Here is a 19,091-nt window from a genome sequence, read left to right as displayed (position 1 = left end):
TCAAGTAAGAGCATGACTACATGCCGTGCTCGTGATGCTCTCGCAGTCATTTCCATAGCTTTGCATATACCAAATTTGGTGTAGAGGGCATGCGGCGGATTGACTGACTGCGGGACAAGACGTCGTGCGGTAGGGTTATTTATTCTCTGTCTGCCGAGCGGTGGCGGCACGCGAGTGCGGGCCGTCGGCACGAAAGGGGGGGGGGGTGGAAAGGGAGGAGCAGAGAAGCACACCAGGGAGGATGTCTTACGTATAAACAAAAGCACTGTGTGAGAGATAGCACACAGAGTAAAGTTGAGGGCACATAGCGCGTGTTCCAACGCACACCACAGGGTTCCTCCCCCCCCCCCCCGCCCACTTGAGAGAGGAAGCCAAAGTGACACATCAGTTAGCTCTAGTGAATGAATGCGGCGAGCCGGAGGTACTTCGTGCTGGCAGGGGCCGGACCCTTCGACTAGTTTCGGCATTGGAAATAAGGCCTCCGTCATTGTTTTGGTAGGAAGCAAAAAGTCAGTGACTTTTTATATGTGGCCTTTTCATCCCAACTTTCGCATAATAAAGTATAGTTACGCAATTTTGTGTAGAAATAAAATTTGTTTTTGACTGTTTTCTTTTCTTAACACCCAATATATTTATCCAGACTCAGAATTCTCTGCCCCAACGGGCGGTGCTGTCGCTCTTTTCTCGTCTACCATTCCGCTCGTTTGGTACTGCCGTTTTCCCTGCGCACGTGGGAAATTTTGAGAGTGCTTTGAAGGTAAAATTTTCGATGTTTGTGAGTGCGAACACGCTCAAAATGTCGATGAAAGGTGGAAAAGAATACAAGGCGTGCTGCGCCTGTTTGTGGTGCAATAACTCGGGAAAACAGCGCAGTGAAATTTTTCCGCTTCCCAGTGGACGACAGGTACCCACATGTACTTTTCGTTCGGTACGAAAAAGCAAGCGCTGTCCTTATCAAAACAGCTGCAGGGTTAACCGAAATGTATCTGTTGTTGCTTCACAGTGAACCTCCTTTTTTACTATTGGCACTGTGCATTTGTCGGTGATGTTGTAAGCATGTAAAGCTCTTGTGGGCAGTTTATCTGGAGCCGATATATGCCAGCTGACATGCAGATAGAAATTTTGCTTCAACTAGTTCGGTTTTAGAGCATTCCGATGACCAGTAGCTTGTAGTGACATTACCACATTTCAACGTTTAAGACACAGCCCCCAAATTTATTTACGTAGCAGTGACTGCTTGTATTTCGGGTTAAGAGAAGTCCGTGTTACCTGCGCTAAGGCCGAGCTGCGCTTCGCTTTTGAACTTATGAAACATTGTTTTCGCCCTTTTTCGCACCTTCTTTATTTGTGTCGCTTTAACATGTTTTTTTATTTCCATTCTGTTATTGGTTGCATTTTAAAGGTGTGTTATATGGCGGAAATACACGGAAAGGGCAGACCATGGAGGAATCACACAGGCGCCAATGTACAACGGCTTCCGCCTTTGCTCCGACCACTTCGCCTAAAGTGCCTTTGCGAAACCGGCCAAAACACAGCTCATGAAGATGGCTGTTCCCACTGTTGCAGTGGAAGTAGGATCCCCGATTGATGATGGTAGGAAAAACAATTTATTAGCGGTTGCAAATATGTGCGGTATTGTAGTTCCATTTCGCGCACCCTATCGCTTGATGCATAATTAACGTTCCATAGATACGCATGACTTCAAAGCGTGTGTACTTTACATTGTATTTCATGCTACCACCTAAATGTAGAATCGCCTTCCTTCGCCACCTACTTAAACGGGACTGGTATCTACACTATCTTCAAGGAACCTCCCTGGCAGAAGTCACGGTTGCTGCGGCTTAAGACGACCTGTCCAAAAGAGCATAGCCCAGATTGCAGGTATGCACAGGCCGGCTTGTTGATTTTGGGCATTAAGGAACGGGCAGGTGTGCTTGCTTTGTGTAAAACAAGTGTACAGGGTACGGCGCAAAAGTGAACTACAACAAGCGCTTTTTTTTATGTCATCTGCCACGGCTTCGCATGACCTTTCGCAGCAAAATTTTTCAGTGTGCACCAGAGAATTGCGTACTTTTTGTTTGTTTTTAATCTGTTGAAAGATTATGCGTGGTGAAGGGTGTTCTAAACTGCTCGTGTACCTAACGATGCGAATATCTTCCAGCTTCTTCGAGCAGTGAAAGAGGAGAATATTTTCTGTTGACAACGACAGAATTCACGCTCGTAAGAAGAAGCAGCGCTCTTGGCCTTGCTGTAAACAATACATCAATCACCCGCTGTTGTCACGTATCGGACACGATGTTACAATGGAAAACACAATGTTGCGGGATTAAATCGCGTTTTGATAAGGGCGAAGTTCGTGCACACTTCAGGTGGTCGAAATAGTTCGCATTTGCTTATTATGCCGTGCCTCACGCACGTTTCATGTCCGTAAAACCGCACAATGCAATACGACAAAGCCAAGTCTTGCGTACGTGCTGCGATGATATTCATGAATTTGATTGGTGCTGTATGATAGAAATTTTACAGGAGTAGGTTTGCACGTGCCGGTAGACAGCAGCTTTTCATTTTTTGGACCTAATTACCTCTTGGGGCAGTGTACAAAATGTTAAAGTGAAAGTAAATAGAAAACACCTCTGCAATACAACAATAATCTGAGCCAGCAAATAACACAGCACCTACGGTCGATATGTTACGTGAATGTACAACAGCAATAAAACTTCGAGCAATGCTTACTGTCTCTTAGAGGAATATTTTAGTAGAAGTCATGCACAGATGTACAATCGCAGCTGAACCCTTTGGGTCAGAAAACGCCATTTTACGGAAAACGTGCTGACCGTCTTTAAAATATGCGAACTTAATTGCCACTCTTTTTTCTTTTGTTTCCGGAAGGCGGTCTCACAACAGCCAGCTAAGCCTCCCCTGAATCACCATCTCACCTTGGTCGAGGTAAGTGTGCGCTAAAAGTAAAGGTAAATATCAATAAATGCAATGTTTTTCTTGCGTACTACGAGCTTTACTGAATTTTTGCTATTTGGATGCCTTTAGTGGGCGATCCCAGAAGGCTGCTTTATTCTGGGTGCCACAGAATGGAAGACAACATATGAAGTGACAACATTTTGTTTTTTTAATATTTACCACAAGAAAGTTACGAGTCTAAGAGTGCTTTGTAGGAGGAACCTGCAAAGCAGAGTTTGTTTGAAAAGAGATGTTAATACTTATTCAGAAGGACATACATGAACCGCAAAAATTTTAGCAGTGTAAATATTTGTGCGATTTGGTTGGGTTTCATGCCGAAATTGCTTATTAATCAATAATTAATGTAAGATGTAATATTATGAAGCACTGTTAAGTTTAACACAGGTTTTGATAACCACAACTATCAATCTAAATAAGCGGAAAATTCTACAAGGTAGCTCAACCACTCACAAAATTCAAGGATTTTGTATGTCAAAGACTTTTAATAAGTTCATCAATATTATAGAGCGATGATAATTCATCTTCATCTGTCGCCAACGAAATTCCCATTACCAAAGTGCGTGACACTTGCTTATAGAGAGGACGCTGTGCTCGCCCTGTGTACATATGCTGACTCAGAGACAAATTAAATTCTATGCATCTCTCTTTACAGTTTTCATACCATCTCACCGAGGCTCAAACACGAAGGTGTATTGACCGATGAACGCCGACGTCATCAAGCGACTAAATAATGATGCGCAAAGGTATAGGAAGTCAGCAAGGATAAAAAGCCGCTGAAAAATTACTACACGGTAAGCGCTCGACAAGTTAAAGCTTAATGTGAGTCCTGAGTTATGCAAACTCTTGGGTAGCCAAGTGGCACTCCATTGTCGCAAGAGGAAGCGAAGGAGGTGGTCTTGAGAGGTGAAGGAATTCGCTTTGAATATGTATTTTCATGGACCAAGTTCTTACCGCCAACTCACTGAAGCGTTCGCTTTGTCATCACTAATGTCCCTTCGAAAGTGGTTATCTGAAATGCCAATGACACCCGGAATTATTTCTAATCAAATAGACATTCTAAACATGCAGCAGAAATAGGCCAATAGAAGATCAGGCACGCGTAATTGCATTTGACGAAACGTCAGTGAGACCAAATTCACAGTATGAGACAAAACATTACGTAGTCGCTGGATTTTCAGATGACGGCTCAAAGAGGAGAGCAGCGGTGACAAATGTAGCCTTTGCAGCACTCCTTTCTGGAATCTCGCAATCGTGGGTGATGCCAGCCACGTTCTCTGTTGTGAAAACTGCTCTGCGTGCGGAAAAGATCCAGAAACTGCTACTAGCCTTGATAGCGCAACTTGCAGAATGCGAGCTGTATGTCAAAGCCGTGGTGTGCGATCAAGGGCCAAGTAATAATAAAGTATTTGATGCATTCGCAGCCACAACACAAAATCCGTATTTTCAAGTGAACGCACACAAAGTTTATTTCTTCTCCGACACTCCACACCTATTGAAGTGCACAAGAAATAGTCTTCGAGCCCTTCACAAACTTTTTATTGGCACCGAAATTGTGAACTGGAGCTACATTTGCGAACTGTTCGAGTGCTCTGGCCCACTTAGAGTAAAATTGGTGAGAAAATTAACATTGGAGCATATTTGCAGAGGTTTTTCAACTGCGCGAAGGTAAAGTTCGCGGCGCAAATCCTGAGCGAGTCTGTGTCGGTAGCTATGTCAGTCATGATTGCTCTTGTGAAGCTACCTGCGACTGCCAAATCTGCTGCAGATTTCATTGAACAGATGGTCAAGCTATTTGATTGCCTCAGTAGAAAAACTGCCACTGCTAGTACTCCTGCCAAAATGAATTATGCTCTAAGAGCCACCTAGAGCACCTGGTGTTTTTACAAGAGGCAATCAAATTAATATTGTGCTGGAGATTTCACAGCCCTATACAGCCGCACACCATCAGTGGCTGGCTAGTCACCATACAGGCCGTCCTTATGGTGTGGGGAGGCCTTCTTAAAACTTTAACTTGACTTGCCTCCTGACTCGTTGCCTGCAGCAAGACTTGCTGGAGAACCTATTCGGCACTTTGATGCAGAAGCATGGCTGCAATGAACATCTGAATGTGTGTAAATTTATCGCTGCGTTGAAACACATTTTCGTTAGGAAACGGTCAAACCTGTCGTCGCACGGGAATCACGAAGTTGTCGATTCGTACTTTCTTGCAAGGTTGACCTTAGTACCTTAGTACAGGTGAGCCTCGAGCTCATCAGGCTGTGATAACGAAAACACTTTTCCCAAGCGAGACCTATGGTGAGGACCTTCTTGATATCACGGAGGAGAAAGCATTGTTGCGCTTTGTGGGTGGCATAACGCAGCAATTCCTTGAGAATAGGCCAGCAGATTGCATCTTTGAGTCATTCCTAATGAGTGGGGATTAGGCATTCTTAGGTTCCCACCAAACGTTAGCCATGCTTCAGTCTCATCGTAAAGAAGGTGGTCTTTTTGCCGATTCGTTGCCGCCTTCTGTTGTTTTTTTTATAAGGTAGTGAAGTACATGGAGAAATGTTTTGTGGAATACATAGTCGCGTATTTGTGCCGCGTAACTACTGTGCTGAAAGATAAGCTAAACAGCAGTCTGCCCAAAGAAATCTTTTGCTCTGAAAAGTGCCGCTTGGACTTTCTGCGGCCGTTTTGCTATGCACGGCTTATGCTGCACGTAAGTGACATAAATCAGGCCCTCATTACACAGCGTGAAAAAAGTCCGCTGCAAAAGGAAAGCTTCAGGAGCTTCAAAAATAGGAAAAATTGTCCTATCAAGAGCTTAAAACTTTTGTAGGTGCAGCGGTTCTTTGGGCAGTCTCTAGAGTAGGTTGTCTTTACAAGACGCTTGAGCGCATTTTGAAGTCGGCGCATACAGCGTGCAAGATATTGTCTTTATACAGACATTCATAGATCACGTGGGTGCGTTGAAAGGCACTGTTGCGTTACACAAAATTTGTGACCTTAAACTTGATGTGGTCAAGTTGCAAAATAACTAATGCAACTCGGCATTCTTGCCATGAATACTTTCGTTTCAAAACAAAATGAGGAGGAAGAAGCTTCTTCTATAAAAGCCAGAAATATTTTAGTAAGTCAAGAAAGCCCGCTGTGCCACAAGCAAGTGCACCAGCAAAGCTTAGGGGCTTTCTCAAGTTTGTTAAGGCGTCTTCGAAAGTCAAATGACAAATTACCTTCAACCAATCACTAAACTATTAGTACAGTTCAGATTTGTCCTACGCTTCCAACATGACCCACGAAGCTGTGCTTAGGAGCTCTTTAAAAAACAGTATACTTTATACGATTCAGGCATATTAGATGACTGTCTTGTAAACCGGTCAGGATAGAACCGTTTTATGTGTACATGCTGATTCATTAAATGCAGTTGATCTGAATTTCCTCCGCGTCATCCTGTGCGGCCGCTGACGACAACAACGCGACGAGACCTGCGCAACACGATCGCTTTTGTGAACATTTCTCCATGTCTAGAAGGTGTGAGTTCCATCATACCTTTGGGCATCACTCTGTTCTCGCCCAATTTCGAATGATGATTAACCATCGACACTTGCCTATACTACATTTATTTGTTCTCGATGGAAAGCTCTGTCTTCAGGGTGACATTTGGTGTTTGTTGTTGTAGGATTAAGATACTCATGTATAAACAGTAATAAAAATGTGTGCATTACGAATTGCGAGGAATAAGGGCAATATACTGGTGTACAGTTCTGTAATATATTGCCCTGTTATCAATGCTACTGCTTTGAACGAGGTATTACGCATTGTATTGAGAAACAGTAAAGTGCTAACATTTATATAGAATTTGCTCAACATGTAACGGTGCATTAGCACAAGCTGAGTTATGTAGGAAACTCGCTTGCTCTAGAAGGTTGTTTCGACTAGCAACTTTCATAGAAAAAAAAGGGAGCTGGTAGTGCTGGGCTCGATGTGCTGGTCGTGTACACTGCATTATCAGTTCATTATTGCCGAACGTGTTACTATAAGCCATCGTTTCTGGGGAATCGTATTGTGTACAACCAATGAACGTTGTGAATCCTGTATACAATGAATTGTGTCGAGAATCCTAATATGTTTGTGTAACCGACGCAGAATGCCGACATTTGTATTTATTGTACGAGATGTACAGCTTTGAGCTATGGTGGCCTGTATTGAGTTTTATCGTTTGCAATACCTTGCTAATAAAAAAAACTGACTAAACCACAATTTCTGGCTACTCTTATTTTCTTGCTCAAACAAGACTTTCACACTTTAAAACTTGCTGGCTCACGGGTATTCAAATGAGAAATATTTCCAAACAAATATTTTGGGATAGTGAAATTCTGAGAAAATTAGCACCCGAAAGCTGGAGGGTCGAAAACAATATATGCGGAAGCCACACAACTTGAAAAAAAAAAAACATGTAAGCGATGTTTTTTTCTGTTTGTGCCTCACAAGGTAGTAGCGCACTCACCTAGCGCGTAGCAGACGACGAGCAGCTCGGTGTTTCCTCTTCTCCCATCAACAAAAGCGTTGCCATAGCAGCATCAGCAATTTTTATTAATTTTTTTAGGTTCACAATTTGGCCTACCAAACACCAGGGTACAATTTGGCGCTAATGGCGCGATTGTCGATTACCTGAGGGGTACACCAGCTGACCTAGCCGTGATGTTAGTCGTAAAGATCTGCAGGCGCTGTAAGGGGACACGTAGCAGATGCTGATATGCAAGAAGCTGGGCCGTCTTTGTATGCTGGCTTCAGCCGCTCGAGTGTGACTGCATCGCGGTTTACATTAAGGTCCATGATGAAAGTTGAGGAACGGCGTGCGAGTACGGAGAAGAGCCCGCAATAATGGGGTTGCAGGGGACGGCGCACGGAGCCTTAGCGCACGAAGACATGCGTCGCTTTGTCGAGGTCTGGAGTCACGTAAACACTCCATGAGTGGCTTGCTCACGTTGGCTGTGGTCGAAGGTTTCGAAAGATATCACGCAGTTTGTCAACTTACTCGCTTGGTGTGAGCGAATAGTCGGGTTTAGTGGTGTCGAAGAAATCTGTCGGTAAACGAAGAGTGGCTCCATAAACAAGCTTGGCACTGGTGCACGAAAGGACTTCCTTGAACGCAGACTTGATTCCCAGCAGCGTGAGCCGAAGAGCCGAAGAGCCACTTGGCCGTGGGACCGTGTGCTGTAAACGCTGCTTTCAGGTGACGATGGAAACATTCTAGATCCCGTTTTTTGTGGATGGTAAGAGACAGTTTGCAGTCGCGCCACTTCCAGCAGCTTGAGGAGTTCCTCGAAAAGCAATGACTCAAACTGGCGGCCGCGGTCGGTGACGCTTGTTGTGGAGCAGCCGAATCGCACCATTCAAGTAGAGATGAAAGCATCGGCCACTGTAGCTGCTCTGATACTGCAGGGATAGGCGTAGCCTCCGGCCCTCGTGTGAAGCGGTCAACACAAGTCAATAAATACCGGTAACCTTGACAAGGAGGAAAGGGGCCAACAATGTCGTTGTGGACCACTGCGAAATGTTGATCAGTCTGCAGAAAACGGTAAAGGGGGGTGCTGGGTAACGATGTTCTTTGGCACGCTGACAGGGTGCGCACGCACATACCAAGTCTCGAATGTCAGCAATCATTCGGTACCAGACGAAGAGAGATTTGATCAGTCTTTGAGTTGCACGAATTCCAGAGTGTGAAAGGTTGTCGAAAGAATCGAAGATTTTCTTACGGAAAGCGATAGGCAAATACGGTTTCTGTGTGCCCGTAAAGGTATCTCAAATGACTGGCAAGCTTTCAATACTGACTGTATTCAGCTTCGGTGATGTTTGCGTATTCCGTAGGTGAGATAGGTCTGTGTCGTCTGTTTGTGCCCTTGCAAGCTCACGTAATGATCAATGGGATAGGACGACGAAACGGACGTTTTTGAACGACTGCGCGTGACAGCGTCCATGCGGCTAAGTGCCTCAGCAGGAGTGTTGTCCACGCCGCTGATGTGCCGGATGTCCATCTGGAATTCTGAGAAGAAGCTAGTTTTCTCACTTCCTGTGGCGTATAGAGTGATGCAGTACGGCCTATTGAATAGGTGAGTGGCTTGGGATCTGTGAAAAGTGTGAACGCTCTGCCTTCGAGTAGGTGGCGAAAGTGACGTACTGCCAGGTAGATGGCGAGAAGTTCCCGACTGCAACTCTGTATCGTGTTTGAGTAAGAGTCATGTGTTTTGAGAAGAATGCAAATGGTTGCCATGCACCATTGACCTTCTGATGTATAACTGCTCCTTGCGCTGTGTTGGAAGCGTCAGTCATGAGTGCCAGCGGGCCATCGGGCTGTGTGTGGGTGAGTAGAGTGGCTTTCGCCAAGGCACTCTTGATGGCATCAATTGCGCCATCCGCAGCACTGATTCAGTGTAGTGCTTTGGCCGAGTGCTTGGCGCAAACTATGCGGTCTAAGGGTTCCAGCCACGTGGCGCCGTTTCTGATAAAGTGGCGGTAAATGTAACACAAGAAACTTGCGGAGCTTTGTGATTGACGATGGTTTGGGAACTCGATGATGCCTTGCACTTTGTGAAGAAGTGGACGGATGTCGTTGATGTCCAAGTAATGACCGAGGAATTCGAGGACTTGTCCGAATTGGCTCTTTTCCGTGTTGATGATTACGCCATTTTCGGAGAGGCTTTTGAAGGGTTGGCGCAGGGGGTGCAAGTTTTTTGGGGAGTGGCGAACTAGTGACTTTTATGTCATCAACGTATGCGAATACGAAAGGCATGTACCGGTCCGTAACGATGTTGGTACTCAGAGACTGGTAATCCCCGCAAGGCCTCCAATCCCCAGACTTCTTGGAGCCAAGAAGAAGGAGAAATACCCTGCTACTAGAAGAGCGTCTGATGATGCCGAGTTCCAGCATATTTTTGAATTCGGAACGAGCCACCTTAGTTTTCTGAAGCTAGACGTCGTAGTCGAGAGAACACAGATAGTCCTGATGTGACCATGTGATGCCGAATGTTGTGGCATACTGGTTGGGTCCAGTTCGATGGTGATGTTGGCTGAGGAAACTCTGATAGGAGGGCTGCAAATGGCCCTTTGGCAACTGTGGACCATGAGAGTGCATATCTGTAGTTGCGTGCACTGTGAGTCCGTGCATGGAGAGTTTAGTTGCGGGGTCTATTAAGCGCTTTCTCTTGACATTGATGAGGAGTCCATGTTGGTTTAAAACGTCAACACCAAATATTGCAGAACCAACATCAGCGACCAAAAACACCCAGCGGAAGATTATTAGAAGTCTCAAGTTGAGTGTTACAGAGCGTTGCTTGTACACGGGAATGTGTGTTTTGTTGACAGCTTTGAGGTGAAACGGTACAGTAGAGGTGCATTCTGCTTTTGTGGCTTTGAGGACACTAACTTGGGCTCCTGTGTTGATCAGAAATTTCTGTCTGGTAGTTCAGTCGAAGATGTGGAAAACGCGACATTTTTCTTGGCGCTGACCGCTCGTCACCGCTAGTGGTCGGCTGTTGAGTTTTCCGGCCATGTGCAAGGCCAATGGCAGTGGCGAGCATTTGCACCAAAACGGCGATGGTAAAAACACATTCGTAGACTTTGAGAGTCACTTCGCTCTCATATGCGACGATTGGGCGTCGAAGAACGATGATGTCGGCGCTCACGATGTGCGGATAGCTCTGGGTGAGTTGCTGCCGCGATGAGATATTCCAGTCGAGCACAAAGGCGGTCAACATCGGAGGGGCCAATGGTAGTGAGTGCAGGTTAACTGGCTGAGCAGGGGTGGCAGGAGTTGTCGGTGATGTTGATTGCGTGGGTGTACTGGTAAAGGCGACTAAGAAAGTATGAGTCGCCACCTCCATAATTTTATCGGCTGGCGTAGCCAGTGACATCAAATCCATGCCTGTGGCTGTAGCAAGTACCATTTGGACCTGGGAAGGCAGTCGCTGGAGAAAAAGTTCACGTAGCACTGTAGTGTCCATAGTTCTCACACTAGTGCCGTGAAGCTGCGTCATTCGCCACAAAAACTGGCTTGGACGTCGATAACCGAGCTCCTCGGCGAAGAGTAGCTGCTGTATTTTGGTTCTCTCCGACGCAGTGGTCTTTTCTAGGAGGGCTGCCTTGAGCTGGTCGTATGGTCTTGCCTGGGAATTGTTGCGAAACAAGGTAATTATGTCGACTACTTTTTCTGCAGCTGTTCAGGGGAGTGCGCTGACCACGTGATGAAATTGCCGCAGTTGCGAGGTGATTCTTGATTGCTGGAACTGAGATTCCACTTGCAGAAACCACACAGCAGGGTTGCGTTCCCAGTATGGCGAAAGACGGCAAGTGATGGTGGAGACGGCCTCACTAGATGAATCGGTCTCTGGCGTCGTTTCGTTTAGGGTGAGTGTATGAACTTGATTGTACATTTTGGAAGATCCATGCGTTGGTGTACAATCTTTGTCAGTCGTGAGAGACGCTGGTCTACGTTACTTAGGTGCGTTTAATAAAACCGGGTCACCAATTGTAGAGGGCATGTGGCAGCCTGACTGACTGCGGGACAAGACGTCCGTGCGGTATGATTGTTTATTCTCCGTCTGCCAAGCTATTGCGGCACGTGAGTGCGGGCCACCACCGCGAGAGGGAGAAGGAAAGGGAGGAGGAGGAAAGCGTACATGGGAGGATGTTTTACGTATATACAAAACCTCAGTGTAAGAGATAACACACAGAGTAAAGTTGAGGGAACATAGTTGATGTTACATGGGGGTGCGGAGGCACGTGTTCCGACGCTCACCACATTGGTATTACGTGGCGTGAAAGGATGATGAAGGTATGCGACCGGTGCAAACATGATAACTATGACATGCATGTCACGTAACAACATGACGACATGTCACACTCATGATGCGCTCACGGCCGTTTCGCTAGCTTCACATATACCAAATTTGGTATTACGTGACGTGAATGGATGCGAAGATAAATGACACGACCAAGCATGATAATCATGGCATGCGTGTAATGTAAAGCATGGCTACATTCTACGCTTATATCATGCTCACGGCCATTTCGCTAGCTTCACATATAGAAATTATGGTATCACTTGACGTTAATAGACGACGAAGGTAAATGACACGTTTAAACATGAGTGCCATCACACTATGTACGGCATAATTTACGTCCGCCTCGTAGAATTGTGCTGATTTTATTGTGCCACATCAACCTTCCTCATTCATGCTTCGTATATAGTGAATTCCCACTGTTTGTGGGATCTTCCATTTTTTTGTTCATTAGGAATACATTGCTGCTCCTTGAGTGGTTCAATGACTGGGGTGGATTACGGCTCCTTATCAGACTTGAAATAGTCTTTTAACCAACCCTGCCCACATATCTCTGGATGTATGATCAAAATGTACAGTACACTGTACTACGTGTGTGATTGATTGATTAAATAACTGTAATGTTAACCAGTTCGCTGGAAAACTCTTACTCTTAAGGTGGTCTTTAGGTAGGCATTTTTAAAAATATTAAGACACTGAAATACCAAAGTAGTTAGTAACAAGTACACCAGTTTTGTAAAACAGCTAAAGAAACGCGTGGACACAGCAAGACGACGGCATGGGCGAAAACTTTCAACTCGCGTTTATTTATAATTGTTAACGTGTTAAATTTTTGCCCCGTTTTAAAACGTATTTCCAACTAGTTCGGCTTTCTGTACTTCTGAAGTATACCAATTCTGCTGTGAAAAGAAATACACCTAGCGCTGCAGCCACATCGCCAGCCCTGCACGAGGCATGAGCTCGAGCTGCCTTTCTTGTGTTTGCTGCAATTAACACTTCCTGCACCTATTCACTTTTTGTTGCTACAGTTTTGACGCCACTAAAAGTTTTAATCCAGTGTTTACATAATATTTCGGTGGAAATGCTGGGAATTTCTCTTCTCTACACAGTACTCGAGGCACCCGTAGGAAATACAAATATGGAAAGATAGAATAGCTTAATTTTATGCCGGGAGTAGAAACGGAGGATCAAACATTTTCCACACATTTTTGCTTCTTCTAGTCGTGCATGTATCTGGGTAAGAAATAACAAGACACGTCTAGGTTTGGCTGAATGGAGAGACAGAGAGTGAGGTGTATTATGAATAAAAATCAGAGATAGGTCAGCCTGCATGATTAATCTACCTTCACTGAACTTCATTTTGTGTACTGTTGCATATAATCGCCAGGCTTTCCAACCAAATAAGGTAAGTGCTCTACTTGCGGGGTAATTTCGAAATTTTTTGGCTATAGCGTGGGGTATCAGGGTGGTTATACGATGTTCTTATAAGGCGTCAGATAATTACCGCACTTCACTCATGATAGATCAGCAATACATGTAGACTATACGGGCTACTCGGCTGCTGACCCGCAGGTCGCGGTTTCGAATCCCGGCTGCAGCGGCTTCATTTCCGATGGAGGCGGAAACGTTGTAGGCCCGTGTGCTCAGATTTGGGGGCACGATAAAAAACCCCCAGGTGGTCGAAATTTCCGGAGCCCTCCACTACGGCGTCTTCATAATCATATGGTGGTTTTGGGGCGTTAAACCCCACAAATCAATCAACTGGCACATCACATAATTTGGCGTCAAATGATGACATCATCACACGAAACCGTCACTTGGTAGTAGATAAGCCGATCTCATGAACACGTGAGGTTAAGGAAGCTTGCAATGGCTCCGATTCCAGAGGCAGTGCAAAATTACGCTGAGTACAAAAATATTTCATAGGGCAGAGGAATTAATAAAATCGATTGAGAAATACACAAGAAGACACATTTCGCCTTCATGTGATCTTTGATGACTGCAACGAATGCACACATGCAACCAGGTGATTATCGTCACATTAAATTAAAACATGCTCCATTCTTTCTTTGACTTCCCTGCGCGTGTGCAGTTGTCTTTTTTACTGAATTCCTCTTTAAATATATGCGGGCCAAGGCGACCGGGCTTGCTTCATACAGCAATGCGCTTCCCATCGAATTATCCTAAATTGCATCCTTGCTTATTCTGTCTTGACTCTTTCAGTAGTTGCTCGAGCCGTTTTTTTTTTCATTGCTGCTTTCGAATACATCTTTTGCGCCACTCAGACATTTTGTTAAATGCTCTTTGTCACATGTCACACTTCCAGCCATGTTCGCCTTTTCAGCTGGTTTCAAAATTACAATAGCAACAGTACGTGTTGCGTCCCACGAAACTTCCGATCACTTCTATTATTAGTTTTTAAAATCGAAGCCAAAAGTTTCTTTTTCAATTTGTGCCAGAGTAACGAAAACCCATTTCTCAGTTTTCAAGTAAAATAAAGTGTTAACTAACTGCCATAGCTAACTGTTATAATGTTATAGCTAACTGTTATAACTGTTATAGGTAACTGTTTTAATATTGTGTAGCTTAGAAAAAATATATTTCAAATGTTTGGTCAGTCAGGACTCAGGAGAAATGTGCTGAAAATAAGGGTGTGCTCGCTAAGTTCTTCGTTCCCCGCCAAAGCTACAATAGGCCGCGCTGGCACGCAAAACTGGGAGCCCTACACGCCCTATGTTTGCAAACAGTGAAAACGTCTATACTTGGTGATGAGTTTGCTGTATAGTTCATTTTCGTACCTGTGAGTGAGTGAAGTTTCTAACCTTAGACATGATTCTCTATTTGCTTCAAGCCAGAACATGAACTACTTCGAAACACATGTATTTAATTGTAATTTTATAAAAATTATTGCTGTACAATACCCAAATAAAAATATTATGACTACTTTTTGTCCGCTGCGGTAGGGTAGCGGTTACAAGGCTCGGCTGCTGACCAGTAAGTCACGAGTTCAATTTTGGCAGCGGCAGTCAAATTTCGATTAAGGTGAAAGACTAGAGGCTCACCTGCTGTACAATGTCACTGCACGTTGAAGAACACCAGATATCGTCTAAGTTCCCGGACTCTTTCACTACAGCGTATACCTCACAATCAGATTGCAGTTTTGACACGTGAAACCGCAGGTAATACTATATATTGACTATATTTTTGTTGCAAGAGATTATCAAGCAAAACTTGTTCGTTGCCTGCACTCTAAGAATTAAAGGAGAAAAAAGGGTAGTGAGGTTGCTCTTTTAGAGGAGTATCTAACTTGCCACACCCGTTGCACCAATTTGGGAGTAACTTCAAAGAATTAAGCACGCTCTCGTGGTTACTCCTCCACGGAGTAACATTTACCAAAAAAAAATATTTTAGTTGGCTTTGCCAGCCTTTCGAAGTGCGTGCTGGCATTTTATTAGATCTACAATCGATGTGCAAGCATCACATTCAAAAATAAATTTCGGCGAATTTGCAGCAAACACGGGATTCAAACACATGACCTCTCAGTCAGCATGCGCGTACACTAAGCACCACACCACACAACGCTACGGCACCGTCTGAAAGGAAATAGGCTTGTGTGGGCACTGATGGGTCGTTTGAACACGCCGCGAACATTCCTGCAGTTTCTCCAAAAAGCGAGCGCTTTACTGCACAAGGAGGAAAGTGCACCCCCTTGCCGTGTGCAATCTTTAGCGCGCCTTCCGTCTTTAGGAGGAGGAAGAAGCCTTTTCGGGGGTAACTGCGCCGTTATTCCTCAAAACTTTTCAGAGTGTATAGCTGGTGAGAGACATGAATGCATAGTTTGCTGCCCGTGACGTCGTCCGTGCCTTCTTTTGTGCGCCGGTATTTAGCGGCACATTACACATTCAGATTATGGGTGCCTTGACATAATTCTCCTGACGTAAATTTGACGCGCTTAAATACAACTCTTTATAGGTCGTTTTTGAGAGGGCTAATAAAATCTGATGCAAACAGAGCTATACACTGCTCTACAGACACTGTTAGGGCATCAGACATGAGCCAACCTTGCATCCGGCATAGAACAGCTTAACGTCGACCAGCATTTCCCAGTGCAATACTTATGTCCGTAAACTCACTATGAATGAACTGGATCGTACTCATCCTGACAGGATGCCCCTCATGAGTATAAGTGAGCCCAACTGTGTGCTACTACTGTAGTTGTGTGTGTCTGAGTGCATCGAGGTGAATATTTGTAAGGTTATAAAAGTTCGGATCGGAGTGAATCGATGCGAATGGAGGCACGTGAGATTGCGTGGTCCAAGTTAAGGGAATGGCAGTTAACTAAAATTAACTGCTTGTAATAATGTGAATGGCCTGCTTCATAATGTGCTGTACGAATGAAAGATGAGTGTTATAAGTGTTGCCTCATGAAGTAATGACGTAGGTGATGTGACTATGTATGAAGGCAAAGTATAAAGATAATAAGGCTTCAAGTGAAAAAATGAACAAAATGTAATTAGTGATCTTATACAAATCCTGCTTTTTGTTTAACATAAAATATATGAATCTTGAACTTCAAATACGAGTGTAATTTTATGCTTAAAAAATACACACCATCAGATGCAGGAATGAAGTGATGGTCAATAGACACCTGTGGTATAAAAGGAAGCACTTTTTAAAATGTTTTAAAAATCATGAACTGAGTCTTTAGAGGGTTTAAAATTAAGTTGTTCATACAACACCATTTAACGTGATTGATTAGCTTGTTGATCAGCTTATCGATCAGAATCGTTAGTGATATATACGACATAGAAATAGTCGTATCGTCACCGTAAATAATAGCGTTAGAATCAATAAGGCAGCTAGGCACATCTCTTGCATACATACAAAACAGTAAGGACCCAGGAATTCAACCCTGTGGAACTGCTTGATTTATTATTTTAACGCTACAATTCGCGCTCTCTATGCGCACTCATAGTTCACGATCAAGTAGGTAATTCTTTATGAATGTTAAGCATGAACTAGTGATACCTAAGGATTATAACTAGCTAAATAAAATATTATGACTGATGGTGTCAAAGGTTATCATGAAATCGACAAAAACTGACCCTGAAAATTACCTTTGTCGATCGAAAATTTCAAGAAACCAGTTAATGATAGCAATGCTAAATTTATAGAGCTACCAGCACGGAAACCAAATTGAGAGGATTATAGTAACTGAAACTTGTTGAGGTACTTGTTAATACGTTTCAAAAATAATTTTTCAGCAAGTTTGCTGGTAGAGGACAAAATAGAGATAGGGTGATAATTACGGCCATCTATTGTTTCATCTTTTTTGTGTACTGGGATTAACTTAGCTTTTATTAGTGAGCTCAGAAATGTGTGAAGTTCAAAAACGACATTAACTATATATCAATTTGTACTTCCAAAATATCTAGAGCAGCAAGCTTCAATTGAAACGCCGACATGTTGTCAAGCCCAGCACTACATTTTCTTAGACTCAGGATTATAGATATACTTCATCTGTAGTTACAGGAAAAAGAAAAATGATAAATGGGTACAGCGGGTAGAGGAGCATGAAGATGCTGTAGGTCGGTCCTTATAGATTTCGTAGAAGTAATTACTAAAAGACTCAGCTGTGTCAGACGACTTAGTACAGATTTGCTGTTCATACTTAATTTTCTCAACTATATTACTAACCCGAGGTTCGTTGAAAAAGTCATGAAAAAGTTTCCATTTTTGGGGTCATTTTTTCCCTTACAAATTTCTTTTTCATAGTAAAGCCGTTTTGATTGTTTGAGAAGATTATTCAACATGTTATTATATTTTTAAATGTATATCTCAGATCAATATCCGATGGCTGACTTTTAGTTTTCCTATAAAGGTCATCTTTTTTTCGCATACTCATTAACAAGCGTCGCATGAACCAGGAATTGCGGCGAGCCTTAAATAATTTCTTGCATTTACTTGTTTTAGTATTTGCATACACAATTTTAAGAAATAGGGAGCAGAGATTGCCTAGTGCGTCCTCGGGATTTTTCAAGCTGCCAATGGAAGTCCAGTCAGTGCCCTGAATATCCTTGATGAAGTTTTCCTGATTGAAGGTTGAAGTGTCACGCGTTATGGCGAGGAGTATTACAGCGAGACTTAGAAATACGGGAAGATGATCAGTAGTTGGCACATCAATGACTCCTGTGGTTGACGTTGGTGATAAATTACCTATTACGTGGTCAATGAGAGTATTAGTTCCAGTGTGGGAGAATTTAGTAGGAGATGAGAATAAGGACTCAAGCCCGAAGCCAAAAAAGCAATCACTATATGCTATGGGACTGCTATTATCGGTATCCATTAGGTTAATATTGATGTCACCAACCCGAACAACTTGCCTATTTTCAGCATTGACGATGTTCAGTGAAGCAGTTAGATTGTGTAAAATATGCGGAGTAGATGGAGATGGAGATTGGTCAATGCACGCAATAATCACTTCATTCAGATTACCAGAAGTGGGAAAGTGAGCTTCTATTCATACTGATTTGTAGTTCCGAACATTTAAAGATCGGTCAGAACTGCGTTTGTTTTTGTATTTGAGATGATATAAAGGTAGCTGAGCCACCGTAGCAACCCGAATCACGGTGGCAATATTCAGAGTTATACGATCTAAATCCATACAGATTGCCATCGCGAGATCCTAGCCATGTTTCAGCATCACATAAAAGTGAAAAGGAATTACATGGCGAGTCAGTAAAAGCAATAATGTTGTCATAGTTTTTCGGCAAGCTACGCGCATTGATGTGCAGCAATGAACAAGTAGAATTAGCAAGCAAAGATTTAGTTTCCTCGAAAGGAAGCAAGGACATGATGCTAGCCGAAAGCTATGGAATGGAAAAAGACAAAGCGAAGTTGTCAACGTCAAGTGAATATGCTGAGATCAGATTCCACATTAATCCAAAAGACCCTGCTGTCTTCAGACTTGCGGGCTTTGATGCGGCGATTCTCTGTCCAGAGGATCGTTCATTTCTACTCTTTTTTTTAGGGCAAGTGCTTTCCTAAATATTTTCTCATTGGCAATGGTAAAATGGACATTGAGAAAAACTGTAGTTTTATTATTTCCGGATAGACCTATCTGGGAAGTACGCAGTCGTGCCTTATGCACTTTCCGAAGAAATTCATTTTTTTTTTCACGTGAAATGAACCGCACAATAATGCACTTGTCAGCTGCTTTGCTGTCCACCCGATGTGCTATATCAATATCTGTCGATGAAATAGGACATTCAATCACTTGTCTAACGATTTTCA

At 43.6% G+C, this 19,091-nt stretch overlaps 1 long non-coding RNA gene and 1 pseudogene across 1 annotated transcript; one reads left to right on the top strand and one right to left on the bottom strand.

Moving 5' to 3' along the window:
- The first annotated feature begins 1,469 nt into the window (after nt 1–1,469).
- Nucleotides 1,470–7,218, top strand: LOC142777338 (uncharacterized). Its single transcript, XR_012888040.1, has 4 exons — nt 1,470–1,593; nt 1,808–1,881; nt 2,890–2,946; nt 3,629–7,218. It is a non-coding gene; the product is annotated as an uncharacterized LOC142777338 (long non-coding RNA).
- Nucleotides 7,219–10,379: 3,161 nt separating this feature from the next.
- LOC142775420 (uncharacterized) lies at nt 10,380–11,390 on the bottom strand (annotated as a pseudogene).
- Between the last annotated feature and the right edge of the window lie 7,701 nt (nt 11,391–19,091).

This window comes from Rhipicephalus microplus, chromosome X, assembly GCF_043290135.1.
Source record: "Rhipicephalus microplus isolate Deutch F79 chromosome X, USDA_Rmic, whole genome shotgun sequence".
Taxonomy (NCBI): Eukaryota; Metazoa; Arthropoda; class Arachnida; order Ixodida; family Ixodidae; genus Rhipicephalus; species Rhipicephalus microplus.
The sequence above is the reverse complement of the archived record's forward strand: the minus strand, read 5'-3'. Positions and strand labels throughout refer to the sequence as shown.